Source organism: Triticum urartu, chromosome 6 (genome assembly GCF_003073215.2).
Source record: "Triticum urartu cultivar G1812 chromosome 6, Tu2.1, whole genome shotgun sequence".
Classification (NCBI taxonomy): domain Eukaryota; kingdom Viridiplantae; phylum Streptophyta; class Magnoliopsida; order Poales; family Poaceae; genus Triticum; species Triticum urartu.
This window is the reverse complement of record NC_053027.1, coordinates 222,522,497-222,542,444: the sequence shown is the minus strand read 5'-3', so window position 1 is coordinate 222,542,444 and position 19,948 is coordinate 222,522,497.

The following is a 19,948-nucleotide window of genomic DNA, read 5'->3' as shown; positions in this document are numbered from 1 at the left end:
TCAGTTTTTGAGAACCAAGGTATCAATCCAGTAGGAGGCTACGCGCCAGCCCTCGCACCTGCACAAAACAAATAAATCCTCGCAACCAACGTGATAAGGGGTTGTCAATCCCTACACGACCACTTATGAGAGTGAGATCTGATAGATATGATAAGATAATATTTTTGGTATTTTTATGATAAAGATGCAAAGTAAAATAAAAGCAATGTAAAACGCAAACGAGATAACTAAGTAGTAGGAGATTAATATGATGAAGATAGACCTGGGGGCCATAGGTTTCACTAGTGGCTTCTCTCGAGAGCATAAGTATTCTACGGTGGGTGAACAAATTACTGTTGACCAATTGACAGAATTGAGCATAGTTATGAGAATATCTAGGCATGATCATGTATATAGGCATCACGTCCGAGACAAGTAGACCGACTCCTGCCTGCATCTAGTACTATTACTCCACTCATCGACCGCTATCCAGCATGCTGATACATCTCCGTCGTATCAACTTTTCCAAACACTTTTGCCCTTGTTTTGGACTCTAACTTGTATGATTTGAATAGAACTAACCCGGACTGACGCTGTTTTCAGCAGAATTGCCATGATGTTGTTTTATGTGCAGAAATCAAAAGTTCTCGGAATGACCTGAAACTCCAAGGAATATCTTACAACAAATAAATAAAAATCCTCGCCAAAGATGAAGACCAGGGGGCCCACACCCTTGCCACGAGGGTGGGGGCGCGCCCCCCCTAGGGCGCGCCCCCTACCTCGTGGGCCCCCTGGAGACCTCCCGACTCCAACTCCAACTATATATAACTGCTTTCGAGGAGAAAAAAATAGGAGAGAAGAAATCATCGCGTTTTACGATACGGAGCCGCCACCAAGCCCTAAAACCTCTCGGGAGGGCTGATCTGGAGTCCGTTCTGGGCTCCGGAGAGGGGGATTCATCGCCGTCGTCATCATCAACCATCCTCCATCACCAATTTCATGATGCTCACCGTCGTGCGTGAGTAATTCCATCGTAGGCTTGCTGGACGGTGATGGGTTGGATGAGATTTATCATGTAATCGAGTTAGTTTTGTTAGGGTTTGATCCCTAGTATCCACTATGTTCTAAGATTGATGTTGCTATGACTTTTCTATGCTTAATGCTTGTCACTAGGGCCCGAGTGCCATGATTTCATATCTGAACCTATTATGTTTTCATCAATATATGAAAGTTCTAGATCCTATCTTGCAAGTCTATAGTCACCTATTATGTGTTATGATCCGTTAACCCCGAAGTGACAATAATCGGGATACTTACCGGTGATGACCGTAGTTTGAGGAGTTCATGTATTCACTATGTGCTAATGCTTTGTTCCGGTTCTCTATTAAAAGGAGGCCTTAATATCCCTTAGTTTGCATTAGTACCCCGCTGCCATGGGAGGGTAGGACAAAAGATGTCATGCAAGTTCTTTTCCATAAGCACGTATGACTATATTCGGAATACATGCCTACATTACATTGACGAATTGGAGCTAGTTCTGTGTCACCCTATGTTATGACTGTTACATGATGAACCGCATCCGGCATAATTATCCATCATTGATCCAATGCCTACGAGTTTTCCATATGCTGGTTTACGCTTATTTACTTTCCCGTTGCTATTGTTACAATCACTACAAAATACCGAAAACATTACTTTGCTTTCATTACTCTTCTGTTACCGTTACCATCACTATAATATTACTTTGCTACTAAACACTTTGCTGCAGATACTAAGTTTCCAGGTGTGGTTGAATTGACAACTCAGCTGCTAATACTTGAGAATATTCTTTGGCTCCCCTTGTGTCGAATCAATAAATTTGGGTTGAATACTCTACCCTCGAAAGCTGTTGCGATCCCCTATACTTGTGGGTTATCAAGACTAATTTCTGGCGCCGTTGCCGGGGAGCATAGCTCTATTCTTTGAGTCACTTGGGATTTATATCTGTTGGACACTATGAAGAATTTGAAAGACGCTAAGACAACAATTTATCCCTCAACTACGAGGGGAGATAAGGAACTGCCATCTAGCTCTGCACTTGATTCACCTTCTGTTTTGAGTTAGCTTGCGACACCTACACCTGCTTCTGCTATTCGTTCTGTATGTCGCATGTTATTGATAATGCCACTTCTGCTATGCATGACACTTATGATGAAACTACTTCTATGCTTGATACTACTATGCCACTTAGTGATTTTCTCGAGGAACGACTTGCTAGGGCTAGAGAGATTGAAAATATAGAATCTGATTATGAAGATGAAAGTGATGATGAAGAATCACTTGTTATTCCTGAGGGTTATTTATTTGATAAAGAAGCTTCTTTAGCTATTTTAGCTTGCAAAGATAGACATGAACTCAAAAGGTTATTAGCTAAATGGAATAAGCAATCTCTAAATGCTAGGATGAGACCTGACCCTGCTTTTGCTACTTCACCTATTTGTATTGCTGATAAGGATTATGAATTCTCTGTTGATGCTGATATAATTACCTTAGTTGAATCTGATTCTTTTCATGGCTATGAATCTGAAACTGTTGTGGCACATCTTACTAAATTAAATGATATAGCTACCCTGTTCACTAATGACGAGAGATCTCGCTACTTTTATATCCTCAAAATATTTCCGTTCTCATTAAAGGGTGATGCTAAAATATGATTTAATTCTCTTGATCCTGGTTGTGTGCATAGTCCCCAGGATATGATCTATTACTTCTCTGTTAAATATTTCCCTGCTCATAAGAAACAAGCAGCTTTAAAGGAAATATACAACTTTGTGCAAATTAAAGAAGAGAGTCTCCCACAAGCTTGGGGGAGGCTTATCAAGTTACTTAATGCTTTGCCTGATCATCCTCTTAAGAAAAATGAAATACTTGATATCTTTTATAATGGACTAACCGATGCTTCCAGAGATTACCTGGATAGTTGTGCTGGTTCTCTTTTCAAGGAAAGAACACCGGATGAAGCTGAAATCTTATTGGACAATATGTTGACAAATGAAAATAATTGGGCACCTCCTGAGCCAGCTCCTGCTCCAATTAATGATCATATTCCTAAACCAACTCCAAAGAAGAGGGAATTCTATTTCTCAGTCCTGAAGATATGCAAGAGGGAAAGAAATCTATGAATGAAAAGGGTATTAAAGCTGAAGATGTTAAGAATTTACCTCCTATTGAAGAAATACATGGCCTTAAGTTACCGTCTAGTGAAGAAACATATGATCTTGATCCTTTACTTATTGAAAAACCTCCAGACCTCGATAACCCGACACAAGTAGTAAAGGTAAATTCTCTCTATAGATATGATAAAGCTGAAATCCCATTTACTAAAATTGCTAGCCCATGCTTAGATGAGTTTGTTAAATTTATGGCTAAGCAAGAAGACATTAATGCTTATTTTGGTAGACAATTAAAATACAATTCAAATATGCTTGGACACTTGGGTGATTATATGGCTAATGTCAAAGGTGAACTTAAACTTATTAGTAAACATGCTTCTATGGTTACCACTCAAGTAGAACAAGTACTTAAAGCTCAAAAGGAATTGCTTAATGAGATGAATAGTAAGAAAAATGGTTATGCTATTAAAGTTGCTACTAGAACTGGTAGAATGACTCAGGAACCTTTGTATCCTGAAGGCCATCCTAAAATAATTGAGCAAGATTCTCAGAAAATAATATTGATGCACCTAGCTCTTCTAAAAAGAAGAAAAAGAAAAATGATAGAACTGTGCAAACTTCTAGTGAACCTATTGCTGAACCACCTGATAATCCAAATGATATATCTATGTCTGATGCTGAAACACAATCTGGCAATGAACAAGAACCTAATGAAAAAGTTAATGATGATGTTCATAATGATGCTCAACCTAGTAATGATAATGATGTAGAAATTGAACCTGCTGTTGATCTTGATAACCCACAATCAAAGAATCAACGTTATGATAAGAAAGACTTTGTTGCTAGGAAACATGGTAAAGAAAGAGAGCCTTGGGTTCAGAAACCCATGCCTTTTCCTCCCAAACCATCCAAGAAAAAGGATGATGAGGATTTTGAGCGCTTTGCTGAAATGATTAGACCTATCTTTCTGCGTATGCGATTAACTGATATGCTCAAACCCAATCCTTATGCTAAGTACATGAAAGATATTATTACAAATAAAAGAAAGATACCGGAAGCTGAAATTTCCACCATGCTTACTAATTATACTTTTAAGGGTGGAATACCAAAGAAACTTGGAGATCCAGGAGTACCTACTATACCATGCTCCATTAAAAGAAACTATGTTGAAACTGCTTAATGTGATCTTGGAGCCGGTGTTAATGTTATGCCTCTCTCTTTATGTCGTAGACTTGATTTGAATAAGTTGACACCTACTGAAATATCTTTGCAAATGGCTGATAAATCAACTGCTATACCTGTCGGTATTTGTGAGGATGTGCCTGTTGTAGTTGCAAACGTTACTATTTTAACGGACTTTGTTATTCTTGATATTCCCGAGGATGATAGTATGTCTATTATTCTTGGAAGACCTTTTCTTACTATTTTAACGGACTTTTTTATTCTTGATATTCCCGAGGACGATAGTATGTCTATTATTCTTGGAAGACCTTTTCTTAATACTGCAGGGGCTGTTATTGATTGCAACAAAGGCAATGTCACTTTTCATGTTAATGGTAATGAGCATACGGTACACTTTCCGAGGAAACAACCTCAAGTTCATAGTATCAACTCTATTGGAAAAATTCCATCAATTATATTTGGAGGTTTTGAATTTCCTCTTCCTACTGTCAAGAAGAAATATTATATACTTATTATTGGGGATGTGCATATCCCCATTGAGGTAACCTAGTGTTATTCGAAATTTCTCCGGTTTCATGTTAATTGGAATGAGTTTGTTAACAAGACTTGATCAACCTTGTTAGTGGATTCCTTTTGATGAGCATGAGATGGATGAAACTAGAAGCACAACCTTCTGTACCCTCTATATACTTTCTATTATTTAGTTGAAATAAAGTAAAAATTAAAAAAATTCCAGCTGTTATCTGATTATCCGTGCAATATAAAAATACCTCGAAAATAAAAGTTCTCCAAATGCCCTGAAAATTAAATATGATTTTTTCTAGAATATTTGAGGATTTATGGAACAAAGATCACACCAGGGGGGCCAACCACCTTGCCACGAGGGTGGAGGGCGCGCCCACCCCCCCTAGGGCGCGCCCCCTGCCTCGTGGGCCCACAGTGGCCGTCCTCCACTTATTCCTGCACCCATCCTCTTCTTCTTCCTCCCACAAACACGAAAAACCAACTCAAGCACGAGTTCCAGCCCTCTCTGCTGCCATTTTCGATCTCCTTGCTCAAAGCACCTCTCACAAAACTGTTTGGGTAGATTGTTCCTTGGTATGTGACTCCTCCATTGGTCCAATTAGTTTTTGTTCTAGTGCTTTATTCATTGCAATTTTTTGCTGCTTAGGTGACCCTGTTCTTGAGCTTGCATGTCAAATTTATATGGTCAAAAGTAGTTTTGATGCATGATATAGGCCCTAGGCCCTTGTAGGAGTAGTTGGTATCAATATTATTGAGTTTGGTTTACTTTTATTTTGAAGTTACTAAATTTTTTTAGAATTTTTTCAGAGGAAGAAAAATGCTTAGGAAGATGTTCCAAGGTGGTTCTTCAAAGAAGCAAGGACCCAGGCTTGCAATGCGTGATGCTGACGAAGAGCCACCAAGAGACGCTCCAGTGCGTCCTTGCGAGTTGCCTTCTGAAAATTTTATGGATCGAGTGGGAATAAAATAAGAATTCAACGCATATTTGTGTAACGCTGATCTTGTGAGCTTCGAGAAAGAGAAGTGCAGTCAATATCATAACCTCACCAGTTCCTTTGTGAGGAGGTTTGAATTTTCCACTTCAGTAATTCTCCAACTGTCCTGTTTGATCTTTATGATAAATCTTATACCATGGACTTAGAGGATTTTACCACTGCATGCAAACTTCCACAATGGGTAGTGTTAGGGATCCCCCTAAATCTGAATTTAGACACTTTCTTGCTAGTATAACTGTAGGGGAATCTAGAGATATAACGCAAGCTACCATAGGGAGCATTCACTTTCCTGCTATACACTATTTTGCTCCCTTCATAGGTAGGTGCATAAATGCTAAGGATGAAGCATGTCACATGTGTCCCCCTGACCTTAGCATTCTCAGGAGTGCTGTGTCAAGAGACCAATCTTATCATATGGGAGCCATTATAGCTCGTAGGTTGCATCATAATAGACGTAATGGAGATTTCTTTGGTGGAATTTATGCAACTCGCGTAGCTAATTTTCTTGGTATAGATGTGCGCGAAGATGATATTGAATTACCTCCTGCCTATCTAGATTTTAATGCTATGGTTTCCCACCATTTTGTCGAGAGGAACGGATCACCTCTCCAGTACCGACTAATCTTTGAAAGACGCCGTGCTGTCCATATTATTCTCCCTGCTCCTGCTTTCTTTGATTATCAGGCAAGAGGAGGATATACTATTACCAGAGAGGAGGCAGATGAGTACGAGAGGAGAGCGGAGGACGCTCGTCGCCACACTGCAGCTCAGGAAGTGATAGCCGCTGCATCACAGTACGACCCGAACAACTATTATTATGGATATCAGCCAGGACAGCCGTGGCCATAGACCAACTTAGGCCAAAAGCCTAAGCTTGGGGGAATACATATTTCTCACCGACATTACATTTATGTTCACACACACTCATTGTTAGATGTCGGTGCTCATACTTTTTCATTGTATAATCCATGCTAGTTTATTTCCTTTTATGTTTTCTTCTTGTGTATTTAATAAACCTTAAGAAAAACCAAAAAAATTAGTTGTATCTTTTAATCAGTTTAATTTCCATGCTTGTAGTAGTAATAAAAAAAGAAAACCCAAAAAGATTTCTCGTTCTTCTTTTGCTTGTTGGGAGCTTTCCCGTGTAAATAGTTTTTTTTCTTTTCTTTTCTTTGGGGGTCAGTAGGAGAAGACCATGATTAAATTGTTGAAATGGCTCTTATATGCATTATTGTTTATCTGACAAAAGAGCCCATATTGCCTTTTCTTCTCCTTCTTATTGAACGCTCGCGGATTCCAGCTTAGTCCAATGCACGTGCACTCTTATTATTATTCACATCGTTCGGTCGTGCAAGTGAAAGGCAATTATGATGATATATGATGGACTGACTGAGATAAGAAAAGCTGGTACGAACTCGACCTGTTTTGCTTTTGTAAATATGATGAGTTCATTGTTCTTGATTCAGCTTGTTATGAATAAACATGTTTGTAATGACAATTAGAGATTATAGTTGCTTGTGCCATGCTTGATTAGCTATGAGTTATAATGGTTTACCTTGTGTGCCAACATGCTATTAAAATGTTTATGATGTGGTATGATAGGGTGGTATCCTCCTCTGAATGATTTAAGTGACTTGACTTGGCACATGTTCACGCATGTAGTTGAAATAAATCAACATAGCCTTCACGATATTTATGTTCATGGTGGATTATATCCTACTCATGCTTACATCCAATGTTTATTAATTTTAATGCATGTACATGGCTGTTGTCGCTCTCTAGTTGGTCGCTCCCCAGTCTTTTGCTAGCCTTCACCTGTACTAAGCGGGAATACTGCTTGTGCATCCAATCCCTTAAACCCCAAAGTTATTCCAGATGAGTCCACTATACCTTCCTATATGCGGTATCTACCTGCCGTTCCAAGTAAATTTGTATGTGCCAAACTCTAAACCTTCAAATAATCATCCTGTTTTGTATGCTCGAATAGCTCATGTATCAACTAGGGCTGTCTGTATCTTCCATGTTAGGCGGGTTATTCTCAAGAGGAGTGGAATCCGCACCTCACTCACGAGATAAATGGCTGGTCACCGGGATGCCCAGTCCCATGCTTTATGCAAACTAAATCAAAATAATTTCAAACAAAACTCCCCTTGGGACCTGATGTATGTTGGAGGCACTCGTTGTTTCGAGCAAGCCATGGATTGATGTTTGTTGGTGGAGGGGAAGTATAAACTTTACCATTCTGTTTGGGAACCGCCTATAATGTGTGTAGCATGGAAGATATCGCCATCTCTCGGTTGTTATGTTGACAATGAAAGTATACCGCTCAAAATATTATTCACCTCTATTTCAAAACCGAGCTCTGGCACCTCTACAAATCCCTGCTTCCCTCTGCGAAGGGCCTATCTATTTACTTTTATGCTGAGTCATCACCCTCTTATTAAAAAGCACTAGCTGGAGAGAACCGCTGTCATTTGCATTCATTACTATTAATTTATATTGGGTGTGACTATGATTGGATCTCTTTTACCATGAATTACAATGTCTAGTCAGTCCTTGATCTTTAAAGGCGCTCTGCATTTATGTTTTGCGGTCTCAGAAAGGGCTAGCGAGATACCATCTTGTTATATCATATTATGATTGTTTTGAGAAAGTGTTGTCATCCGAGTTTTATTATTATGGCTCGCTAGTTGATTATGCTATTGATATGGGTAATCATGAGACCTGAGAATTATTGCAAATGTGGTTAGTTATAATCTTTGCTGAAAACTTGAATGCTAGCTTGACATATTTACAACAACAAGAGCAAATAGAGTTTGTAAAAGTTTTTCTTTATTTCTTTCAGTTTGTCAACTGAATTGCTTGAGGACAAGCAAGGGTTTAAGCTTGGGGGAGTTGATACGTCTCCATCGTATCTACTTTTCCAAACACTTTTGCCCTTGTTTTGGACTCTAACTTGTATGATTTGAATGTAACTAACCCGGCCCGACGCTGTTTTCAGCAGAATTGCCATGATGTTGTTTTATGTGCAGAAATCAGAAGTTCTCTGAATGACCTGAAACTCCATGGAATATCTTACAATAAAAAATAAAAAATCCTCGCCAAAGATGAAGACCAGGGGGCCCACACCCTTGCCACGAGGGTGGGGGGCGCCCCCCTAGGGCGTGCCCCCTACCTCGTGGGCCCCCTGGAGACCTCCCGACTCCAACTCCAACTATATATAACTGCTTTCGGGGAGAAAAAAAATAGAAGAGAAGAAATCATCACGTTTTACGATACGGAGCCGCCGCCAAGCCCTAAAACCTCTCGGGAGGGCTGATCTGGAGTCCGTTCGGGGCTCCGGAGAGGGGATTCGTCGTTGTCGTCATCATCAACCATCCTCCATCACCAATTTCATGATGCTCACCGCCGTGCGTGAGTAATTCCATCGTAGGCTTGCTAGACGGTGATGGGTTGGATGAGATTTATCATGTAATCGAGTTAGTTTTGTTAGGGTTTGATCCCTGGTGTCGGTGTCAAAACCGGCGGATCTCGGGTAGGGGGTCCCGAACTGTGCGTCTAGGCCGGATGGTAACAGGAGGCAAGGGACACGAAGTTTTACCTAGGTTCGGGCCCTCTCGATGGAGGTAAAACCCTACGTCCTGCTTGATTAATATTGATGATATGGGTAGTACAAGAGTAGATCTACCACGAGATCGAGGAGGCTAAACCCTAGAAGCTAGCCTATGGTATGATTGTTGATGTGTATGTTGTCCTACGGACTAAAACCCTCCGGTTTATATAGACACCGGATAGGGTTAGGGTTACATAGAGTCGGTTACAATGGTAGGAGATCTTCATATCCGTATCGCCAAGCTTGCCTTCCACGCCAAGGAAAGTCCCCTCCGGACACGGGACGGAGTCTTCAATCTTGTATCTTCATAGTCTAGGAGTCCGGCTGAAGGTATAGTCCGGCTATCCGAACACCCCCTAATCCAGGACTCCCTCAGTAGCCCCTGAACCAGGCTTCAATGACGAGTCCGGCACGCAGATTGTCTTCGGCATTGCAAGGCGGGTTCCTCCTCCAAGTATTTCATAGAAGATTTTGAACAAAGATAGTGTCTGGCTCTGCAAAATAAGTTTCCACATATTGCCATAGAGAGAATAATATTTAAACCAATCTAATCTACTGACGTATTCCGTAGCGTGTCACACCACGGCCAAGCCTTTATCCGAATCGTTTCATTATCCCACCTCAGCATGATATGCGAGGCGGTTTCCTTGGCACGTCTTGTCAAAGCAGAGATCGTGTCCCCTTATCCCGGGATTCTCATCAATACGGGTATGGGTAACCCAACCGCGCCATTGATTACGGCGCTTGGAGATAAGCGAGTTTTACCAGGCTGGTGGGGACATGTAGTTGCGTCCACCCATATAAGGGGATAAGGATCCACCTTTTCACCTACGCCTTCTTCCTCCTTCGCCTATCCATTCTTGCGCACTCGAGCTCCAGCGCCCAAGTCCGCACTCCCCACCTCGACCTTCTCCATCCATGTTCGGAGCGGGAGGCAAGTGGATGGTCTCCTCCGTCACGGAGGGACATATCAAAAAGCTGAGGAAGGCTGAATACCTGTCTAACGACATCGCGTACCAGCTCCCCGAAAAGGGGTAGCTCATCCCCACCCCTAGGCCCCATGAGAGGGTGGTGTTCCTCCCCCATTTCCTCCGCGGACTGGGCTTCCCTCTCCACCTATTTGTCCGGGGGCTCATGTTCTACTACGTCCTGGATTTCCACGATCTGGCCCCAAACTTCGTCCTCAACATCTCGGCGTTTATCGTCGTGTGCGAGGCCTTCCTCTGCATTCGCCCCCATTTCGGCCTATGGCTCAAGACTTTCAACATCAAGCCGAAGGTGGTGTGCGGAAACCAGGCGGAGTGCGGAGGCGCCATGGTGGGCAAGATGGCCAATGTCCTCTGGCTCGAGGGCTCCTTTGTGGAGACCCTGAAGGGGTGGCAATCGGGGTGGTTTTACATCACCGAGCCGCGCGACGCCGAATGGGTCGCACCCCCGAGTTCCGATCCGTACCCCCTACGCGGCTCACCTCCTGGAAGGAGACAGGCCTATCATGGGGTAAGAAGGGAGAGTTGACTGGACTCCAAACATGCGTTCAAACCCTGGTGGACAAGAAGCTCAAACTTGTCAACGTAGTCCAGGTTATGCTCATCCGCTTGATCCTCCCGTGTCAACGACAGGCTTTCAACCTGTGGGAGTTCGACCCGGCGCGGCACCAAACTCTGAGCAGGCTCTTCGACACGACGTACGAAGATGCCTGGAAGGTGCTTTTCAAGGGCGCCGAGGCTCCCGCATCCGCTACCGAGGATCGCGGATTCAGTGCGCAGCGTCATGCTCTCGCGGTAAGCTGTTTTTTCCTTTTACAGGGTATCAGTTTTTCATAGTTTGACTCCATGCGGGATCTAAACTCCCTTACCTTTGACAGGATTGGCAGGTGACATCCGGACAGATCAACTGTCCGGCTCCTTTGCCCGAAGGCCCAGCGGATGCTCGCTTGGCGAAGCTGCTGGTTCTGGCACCCTATGTGGTGCCGGAGAAGAAGGCCGCAAAAAGGCCACGGGGACTCGAAAGAGTGCCCGGCGCCAGGAGGTGTCGGATCCATCATCCAACGGTTCCGAGGCGCACTCCTCCCGTGAAGACGAGGAGGAAGAAGAAGAGACCTCTCCCCCTCCAGCGGGGGGAGAGAAGAAAAGGAAGGCCACCCTCTCGGGGGAGGCCGGAGGGTCCAAGAAGGGGAAAACCCTTCCTCCGAACTGCTCCACCGACGTCGACGGTGGTGGAGAGGAGTGGCAGCCCAGGGCCAAGCCCCTGGCAAAATCGTAAGTATCCGGGTACCAGAGTAATTCACAGTATTCGTTTATTGCACAGCTTTCTCTTACGTCGAATATGTTTATGCAGCCCACCCAAAGACCGGCTCGACGCGTCGTCGAGCGGCTCACTGGACTTGTCGGATGTGAACTCGCTTCCGACGGCTTCCTCCCCCCTCCCTACGGACGACACCGAAGTGTTGTCCCAACAGGTTCCAAGCCAGGAGGAGGTGGTCCTGGAGGCGTCGCAAGGAGACCTCCCGGACTCCAAGAGTAAAGGGGACGAAACCCCCCAGGGCTCCAAGTCCGGCTCTAGGCCAGACACCGCTCCGGAACCTTCAAAGGTTCCAGAGTCCGGTGGGGGACCTCCTTCCAAGAGGAGCAAGTCCACCGTGCCGGCGGCCCCCGTCCAACCGGAGGCGCCGGACAATATGTTGGAGGCGCTTCAAGGCGCCTCCATCGATGAGGAGCACCGCGCTATTATGAGTGCGGTGGTCCAGAAGGTTCAGTCCGCCAAGAGCGGACTGACTGAAGCTTGTACTAGCCTTTTGACAGGCTTTGAGGTAAGTAAAGAATGTATAAATAATAGTACCGCATAGACAGTAGCCCCTGATGCTCTGTTTGGCGTTCGGGAAGAAAAGCCGAATAGAGGATCAAATAGAATTCACAGGAGTCTAACAAAAGTGAGTCAATATGCATATGCAGGCTTCCCTGCTTGCGTCCGCCGCACTGACTGCGGAAGTGGACACGCTAAAGTAGAACCTCGAGTGGTCCGAGCAAGAGCTCGGGCGTGCCAAGAAGCAGCTCGAGGACAATGAAGGTAAGAAATACCATGTTTTTAAATATATATAATAAGGTGCAATTGCAAAGAATGACAGGATTATCATGGCTATTTTAGGGGCCACGTCTGAAGTGGCGACCCTTAAGCAGGCGCTGGTCGAGGCCGAGAAGAGGGCGGCCTCGGAGCGCACCGAGCGCAAGAAGTATGAAGCCAAGGTTGGCAAGGTGCGGCAAGAGCTCCAGGCTCTCATGGAAAAACATGAGAGTTTGGAGCTTGACTCAAAGACGCGAGCGTCCGAGCTCGCGATGGCTATGGAAAACGCCAAGTCTGCCAGGGCCGAATCCCAGAAGACCCTCCAGGAGTTGGATGAGGTGAAGAAGATAGCGGCGGGTAAGGCATTCTTTATGCAAAGCAAACACATAAACGTGAGTTACTTGTTACTTACCCGAATCCGGAGCTCTCCAGGAGCATTCGCAGATCTTTCCCAGAGTGTATCCGATGCCGCCGCATTCTACCGAGCCGAGGAGGGCAGCTCGACAGAGAAGGTGTTCTGGTCTCAGTATACTGAGGACGGACACCCCGTGCCCCTGAGCGACCAGCTGAAGCAACTGGTCGAGCTCCACAAGGCGGCCGAACAGGCCCTGAAGGGCCTCATTGTTCGGCTGTGGCCTAGAGGGGCTCTTCCTGGGAGCTATTTCAGGCTGGTGCGGCGGTTGGTGGAGGCCTGTCCAAGGCTCAAAGTCATCAAGCGCTCCGTCTGCATTGAAGGTGCCCGTAGGGCCCTTGCCCATGCTAAGGTGCATTGGGGCAAGCTGGATGCTGAGAAGCTGGTGAAGGACGGGCCACCGCCGGGGAAAGAGCATCGCAAGCCCGAGAATTACTATAAGGATGTTCTGAAGGGTGCCCGCCTTGTGGCGGATGAATGTTCTAGGGATGTAATTTTTGAGTGAAACTTGCTCGTTTTGTCCTGTGCGCTGAAAACTTGTTTATATGCGCTAAGCAATGCTGTTGGAATTTAAAATATTACCTTCTGTGCGGCTATTTATCAATTCTGAGAGATGGCGAGTCGTCGGCTTCTGCCCCCGTGCCGCTAGTGCTGGGGTGTTCGGGGATAAACCTGAGCGCTCTTTTTCCCATGTTTGGGTCCTTCGAGGGAGGCGCTCAGCCCAATGAACAAGGCAATCGGACTATAATGCGTGAACACTCTCACTTAGCCATAGAATTCTATAATTTTAAATTTCGGCGAAGCCCCTGGTATTCGGAAGATCGAGTTCGGGGCGCTATCCACGCCTTGGCCGGACAGAGCCTGCTCCTCGCCCTAAGCGGCATAAGTCTTTAGGGACTCGAAAAACCTCTCGAACAGCGACCAGCTCTCGCTTCATCATGACAGTCAATTTTAGCTTTCTCCACTGAGGTGCTCGACCCAGCTCAACTGGGGCACAATCGCAGTGGTTCTCCTAGTGCTACCTTAGCCGATATAGCGGAACGTAAGGCACCAAAACATAGGAGCCGGGCAAACCCAACTATTGACCCAAGACATGATTCGGAGCCGATGCATATAGTGCTATAAGTTCGAGGTGCCGCACTTGTGAAAGTGTTCGGACTTCTCACACCATATTGAGGGGTACTAAAGCCCCTGGCATATTTTGGCCGTACCAACGTGTACGGGTGCAACATGTTGTTAAGGAACATATATAAAGAAAAAAGGTAATGCAAAAATAGACGAAAGCTATGCATTGTTTATTAAAAAGGGCTGCGATCAAAGCAGAACGATACAAATAATGCGGTAAGTGGAAGGTTGGACTAGTTAACATGTCCGTTCCAGGGGAAAGCTGCGGAATAGTATGCGGAACGGGTATACTGCTCGTGATAGAGACCACCTGGGAGTTCCGTAATGCGGCGTGGCTTGTCTGCTTCCCTGGTTCTTGCATCGTTTGTGCGGCAATTGAACTGCCGAACAGGCCTTCCGAAGGATGAAGTCCTGAAAGTAAGAGAAAATTAAAAAATCGGCAGCCCCTGGTACGGTTTAAGCCGTGTTTTGGGCGTGCCGTGATGGTGCCCCTCCCCCTGTGCCCATGCTATCTCTAGAGCGTAGTTATGTACGTGAAGTACTGGCGTCACCTTTTTGCGAGGGTTGGGGTTGGGGCCGCATTGCTACGCTTGCTCGGATCGTGCTAGGCGGTCTTGTTGTAGGTTACTCCGGGCGCGCTTGACGGTGTCTGGTCGCTTAGTGGCCGGACTGGAGAACTGCCTGGAGAGGCTGCTTTGTACTTCCGCTGCAAGGGCCGCCATGTGCTCCTCTGTTCGAAGGGAGCGTTCGGTGTTTCCATTGACCGTAATTACTCCTCGAGGGCCTGGCATCTTGAACTTAAGGTATGCGTAATGCGGTACCGCATTGAACTTAGCGAATGTGGTTCGCCCGAGCAGTGCGTGATAACCACTGCGAAACGGGACTATGTCGAAGATTAACTCCTCGCTTCGGAAATTATCCGGAGATCCGAAGACCACTTCAAGTGTGACGGAGCCTGTACAGTTGGCCTCTACACCTGGTATTACGCCTTTAAAGGTCGTTTTGGTGGGCTTAATCCTCGAGGGATCTATGCCCATTTTCCGCACTGTATCCTGGTACAGCAGGTTCAGGCTGCTACCGCCGTCCATAAGGACTCTAGTGAGATGAAATCCGTCAATAATTGGGTCTAGAACCAATGCGGCGAATCCACCATGATGGATGCTAGTGGGATGGTCCCTTCGATCAAACGTGATCGGGCAAGAGGACCATGGGTTGAACTTTGGGGCGACTGGCTCTACCGCGTATATGTCCCTTAACGCGCGCTTCCGCTCCCTTTTGGGGACATGGGTTGCGTATATCATGTTCACCGTCCGCACTTGTGGGGGAAAACCCTTCTGTCCACTGTTGTTCGGCGGCCGGGGCTCCTCGTCGTCATCGCTATGCAGCCCCTTGTCATCATTTTCGGTGTTTAACTTGCCTGCCTGCTTGAACACCCAACAATCCCTGTTGGTGTGATTGGCCGGCTTTTCAGGGGTGCCATGTATCTGGCACAAGCGGTCGAGTATTCGGTCCAAACTGGACGGGCCACTAGGATTCCTTTTAAATGGCTTTTTCCGCTGACCAGATTTAGAGCCTCTGAATCCGGCATTAACTGCCGTATCCTCAGCATTGTCGCCGTTAATGCGGCGCTTCTGCTTGTTGCGACGCGACCTGCCACCACTGTCCCTGGTGTCCGAATTACCAAGGTTCTTGGTCATATTGTTGCTACGAGCAAGCCAGCTATCTTCTCCCGTGCAAAAGCGGGTCATGAGTGTCGTGAGTGCTGCCATAGATTTCGGCTTTTCCTGTCCAAGGTGCCGGGCCAGCCACTCGTCCCGGATATTGTGCTTGAAGGCTGCTAGGGCCTTAGCGTCCGGACAATCGACTATTTGATTTTTCTTTGTTAGGAACCGTGTCCAGAATTGCCTGGCCGATTCCTTTGGCTGCTGAATTACGTGACTTAGGTCATCTGCGTCTGGGGGTCGCACATAAGTGCCCTGGAAATTGTCAAGGAATGTGGCTTCCAGGTCCTCCCAACAACTGATTGATCCTGTTGGCAAGCTGTTAAGCCAATGCCGAGCTGGTCCTTTAAGCTTGAGTGGGAGGTATTTGATGGCATGGAAATCATCGCCACGGGCCATGTGGATATGAAGGAGATAATCCTCGATCCATACCGCATGATCTGTTGTGCCATCATATGATTCGATGTTTACGGGTTTGAAACCCTCGGGGATTTGATGATCCATTATTTCGTCTCTAAAGCAGAGCGGGTGTGCAGCGCCTCTGTACTGGGCTATATCATGACGTAGCTCCAATGAGCTTTGTCTATTGTGTTCGGCCCCGCCGAATTTGTGGCTGGCGTGACGGTTACCGTCTCGAGTCGTGGGGCGCCCATGCGATCCGTAGATCGATCTTGTTTGCCTTGCCTTGTCCTCCAACATGTCTCGTAAGTCCGGCGCATATTCCCGTGCCTTGGTACGGGGTGCGGCTTGAGTGGAGGACCGAGAGGCCTCTCTGTCGCGACCACGAGGTGGCCGATCGGCCGCATCAAGTGCTTCCTCCTCTAATCGGGGTAGCAACCTGCGCTTTGGGTAGCTCTTGGAGGGGCGTTCGAGTTTATGCTCTTCGGCCGCAAGGACTTCAGTCCATCTGTCGACCAGCAAATCTCGATCAGCTCTAAGTTGTTGTTGTTTTTTCTTGAGGCTTCTTGCCGTGGCCATAAGCCTGCGTTCAAAATGCTCTTGCTCGACGGGATCCTCTGGCACGACGAATTCGTCGTCGTCGAGGCTTGCCTCGTCTTCGGAGGGAGGCATATAATTATCGTCCTCGACCTCTTTGTCTGCCGCTCTCTCATGAGGGCTGGTTTCTCCATCCTCCTGTGCTAAGTCTTGCTGGAGGGGGTTTTCTTCGGCACTTTCCGGAGTATTATTATCTCCCGTGCTGGAATCACCTTGTTTGTTTTGGCGGGATTTTGAGCGGCGCCGCTGACGCCGGCGCTTAGGCTGTTTCTTGGAGGGGTCATCCTCCGCTGTTCCATCGCCATCTCCCTCTTTTGGGGTGTCCACCATGTATATGTCATATGACGAGGTGGCTTTCCAGGGCCTAGTAGGCGCTGGTTCTTCATCATCTCCTTCATCGGCATCCATACCATCGATATCTTCGGAGTCGAAGTCGAGCATGTCGGTTAATTCGTCGACAGTGGCTACAAAGTGGGTGGTGGGTGTGATTTGAATTTCTTCATCGTCCGTACCCCAACCTTGCTGACCGTAGTCCGGCCAGGGCTCTCCTGGTAAAGAGAGAGACTTTAGTGACTTCAGGATATCGCCGAAAGGCGAGTGCTGAAAGATGTCCGCGGCAGTGAACTCCATGATCGGCGCCCAATCGGATTTGATCGGCCGGGGCGCGGAGGGTTCGGAGTCCGGAGAGGAGTCCGGCTCCTTGGAGTCACGAGTCTCACAGAGTACGGGGCTGGTGCTTGGCTCAATCGCCGTTGGGGTCACAGCCCCTGAGGTGGCGTCCAACTGCCCATCCTCGATCGGTGCAATTGGCTCCGAATTAAGGGTCGGAGCCGATGCAGGTGCGGCCTCCAGGGCACTTTTCGGCGGCAGAGCTAGATCATGCTCGTCGTGACAGTGCGGCGCGCTTGGCAGTGGCTCGAATCCGTCGAAGATCAAATCCCCGCGGATGTCACCCGTGTAGTTAAAACTTCCAAATCTGACCTGACGGCCAGGGGCGTAGCTTTCGATCTGCTCCAGACGGCCAAGCGAATTGGCCCACAGTGCGAAGCCGCCGAAGATGAAGATCTGTCCGGGGAGGAAGGTCTCACCCTGGACTGCATCGCTATAGATGATCGTAGCAGCCATCGAGCCTGACGGCGACGACACAGAGGAACTCTCAATGAAAGCACCAATGTCGGTGTCAAAACCAGTGGATCTCGGGTAGGGGGTCCCGAACTGTGCGTCTAGGTCGGATGGTAACAGGAGGCAAGGGACACGAAGTTTTACCCAGGTTCGGGCCCTCTCGATGGAGGTAAAACCCTACGTCCTGCTTGATTAATATTGATGATATGGGTAGTACAAGAGTAGATCTACCATGAGTCGAGGAGGCTAAACCCTAGAAGCTAGCCTATGGTATGATTGTTGATGTGTATGTTTTCCTACGGACTAAAACCCTCCGGTTTATATAGACACCGGATAGGGTTAGGGTTACATAGAGTCGGTTACAATGGTAGGAGATCTTCATATCCGTATCGCCAAGCTTGCCTTCCACGCCAAGGAAAGTCCCCTCCGGACACGGGACGGAGTCTTCAATCTTGTATCTTCATAGTCCAGGAGTCCGGCTGAAGGTATAGTCCGGCTATCCGAACACCCCCTAATCCAGGACTCCCTCACCTGGTATCCACTATGTTCTGAGATTGATGTTGCTATGACTTTGCTATGCTTAATGCTTGTCACTAGGGCCCGAGTGCCATGATTTCAGATCTGAACCTATTATGTTTTCATCAATATATGAAAGTTCTAGATCCTATCTTGCAAGTCTATGGTCACCTATTATGTGTTATGATCCGTTAACCCCGAAGTGACAATAATCGGGATACTTACCGGTAATGACCGTAGTTTGAGGAGTTCATGTATTCACTATGTGCTAATGCTTTGTTCCGGTTCTCTATTAAAAGGAGGCCTTAATATCCCTTAGTTTCCATTAGGACCCCGCTGCCACGGGATGGTAGGACAAAAGATGTCATGCAAGTTCTTTTCCATAAGCATGTATGACTATATTCGGAACCTATATTACATTGACGAATGGGAGCTAGTTCTGTATCACCCTATGTTACGACTGTTACATGATGAACCGTATCCGGCATAATTATCCATCATTGATCCAATGCCTATGAGTTTTCCATATACTGGTTTACGCTTATTTACTTTCCCGTTGCTATTGTTACAATCACTACAAAATACCAAAAACGTTACTTTGCTTTCGTTACTCTTCTGTTACCGTTACCATCATTATCATATTACTTTGCTACTAAACACTTTGCTGCAGATACTAAGTTTCTAGGTGTGGTTGAATTGACAACTCAATTGCTAATACTTGAGAATATTCTTTGGCTCCCCTTGTGTCGAATCAATAAATTTGGGTTGAATACTCTACCCTTGAAAACTGTTGCAATCCCCTATACTTGTGGGTTATCACATGCATCTAGAGTATTAAGTTAATGAAAATAGAGTAACGCCTTAAGCAAGATGACATGATGTAGAGGGATAAACTCATGCAATATGATGAAAACCCCATCTTGTTATCCTTGATGGCAACAATACAATACGTGCCTTGCTGCCCCTACTATCACTGGGAAAGGATACCGTAAGATTGAACCCAAAGCTAAGCACTTCTCCCATTGCAAGAAAGATCAATCTAGTAGGCCAAACCAAACTGATAATTCGAAGAGACTTGCAAAGATAACCAATCATACATAAAAGAATTCAGAGAAGATTCAAATATTGTTCATGGATAGACTTGATCATAAACCCACAATTCATCGGTCTCAACGAACACACCGCAAAAAGAAGGTTACATCGAATAGTTCTCCACAAGAGAGGGGGAGAACATTGTATTGAGATCCAAAAAGAGAGAAGAAGCCATCTAGCTACTAACTATGGACTCGTAGGTCTGAGGTGAACTACTCACACTTCATCAGAGGGGCTATGGTGTTGATGTAGAAGCCCTCCGTGATCGATGCCCCCTCCGGCGGAGCTCCGGAATAGGCCCCAAGATGGGATCTCGTGGATACAGAAAGTTGCGGTGGTGGAATTAGGGTTTTTGGCTCCGTATCTGATCGTTTTGGGGTACATAGGTATATATAGGAGGAAGGAGTACGTCGGTGGAGCAACAGGGGGCCCACGAGGGTGGAGGGCGCGCCTGGGGG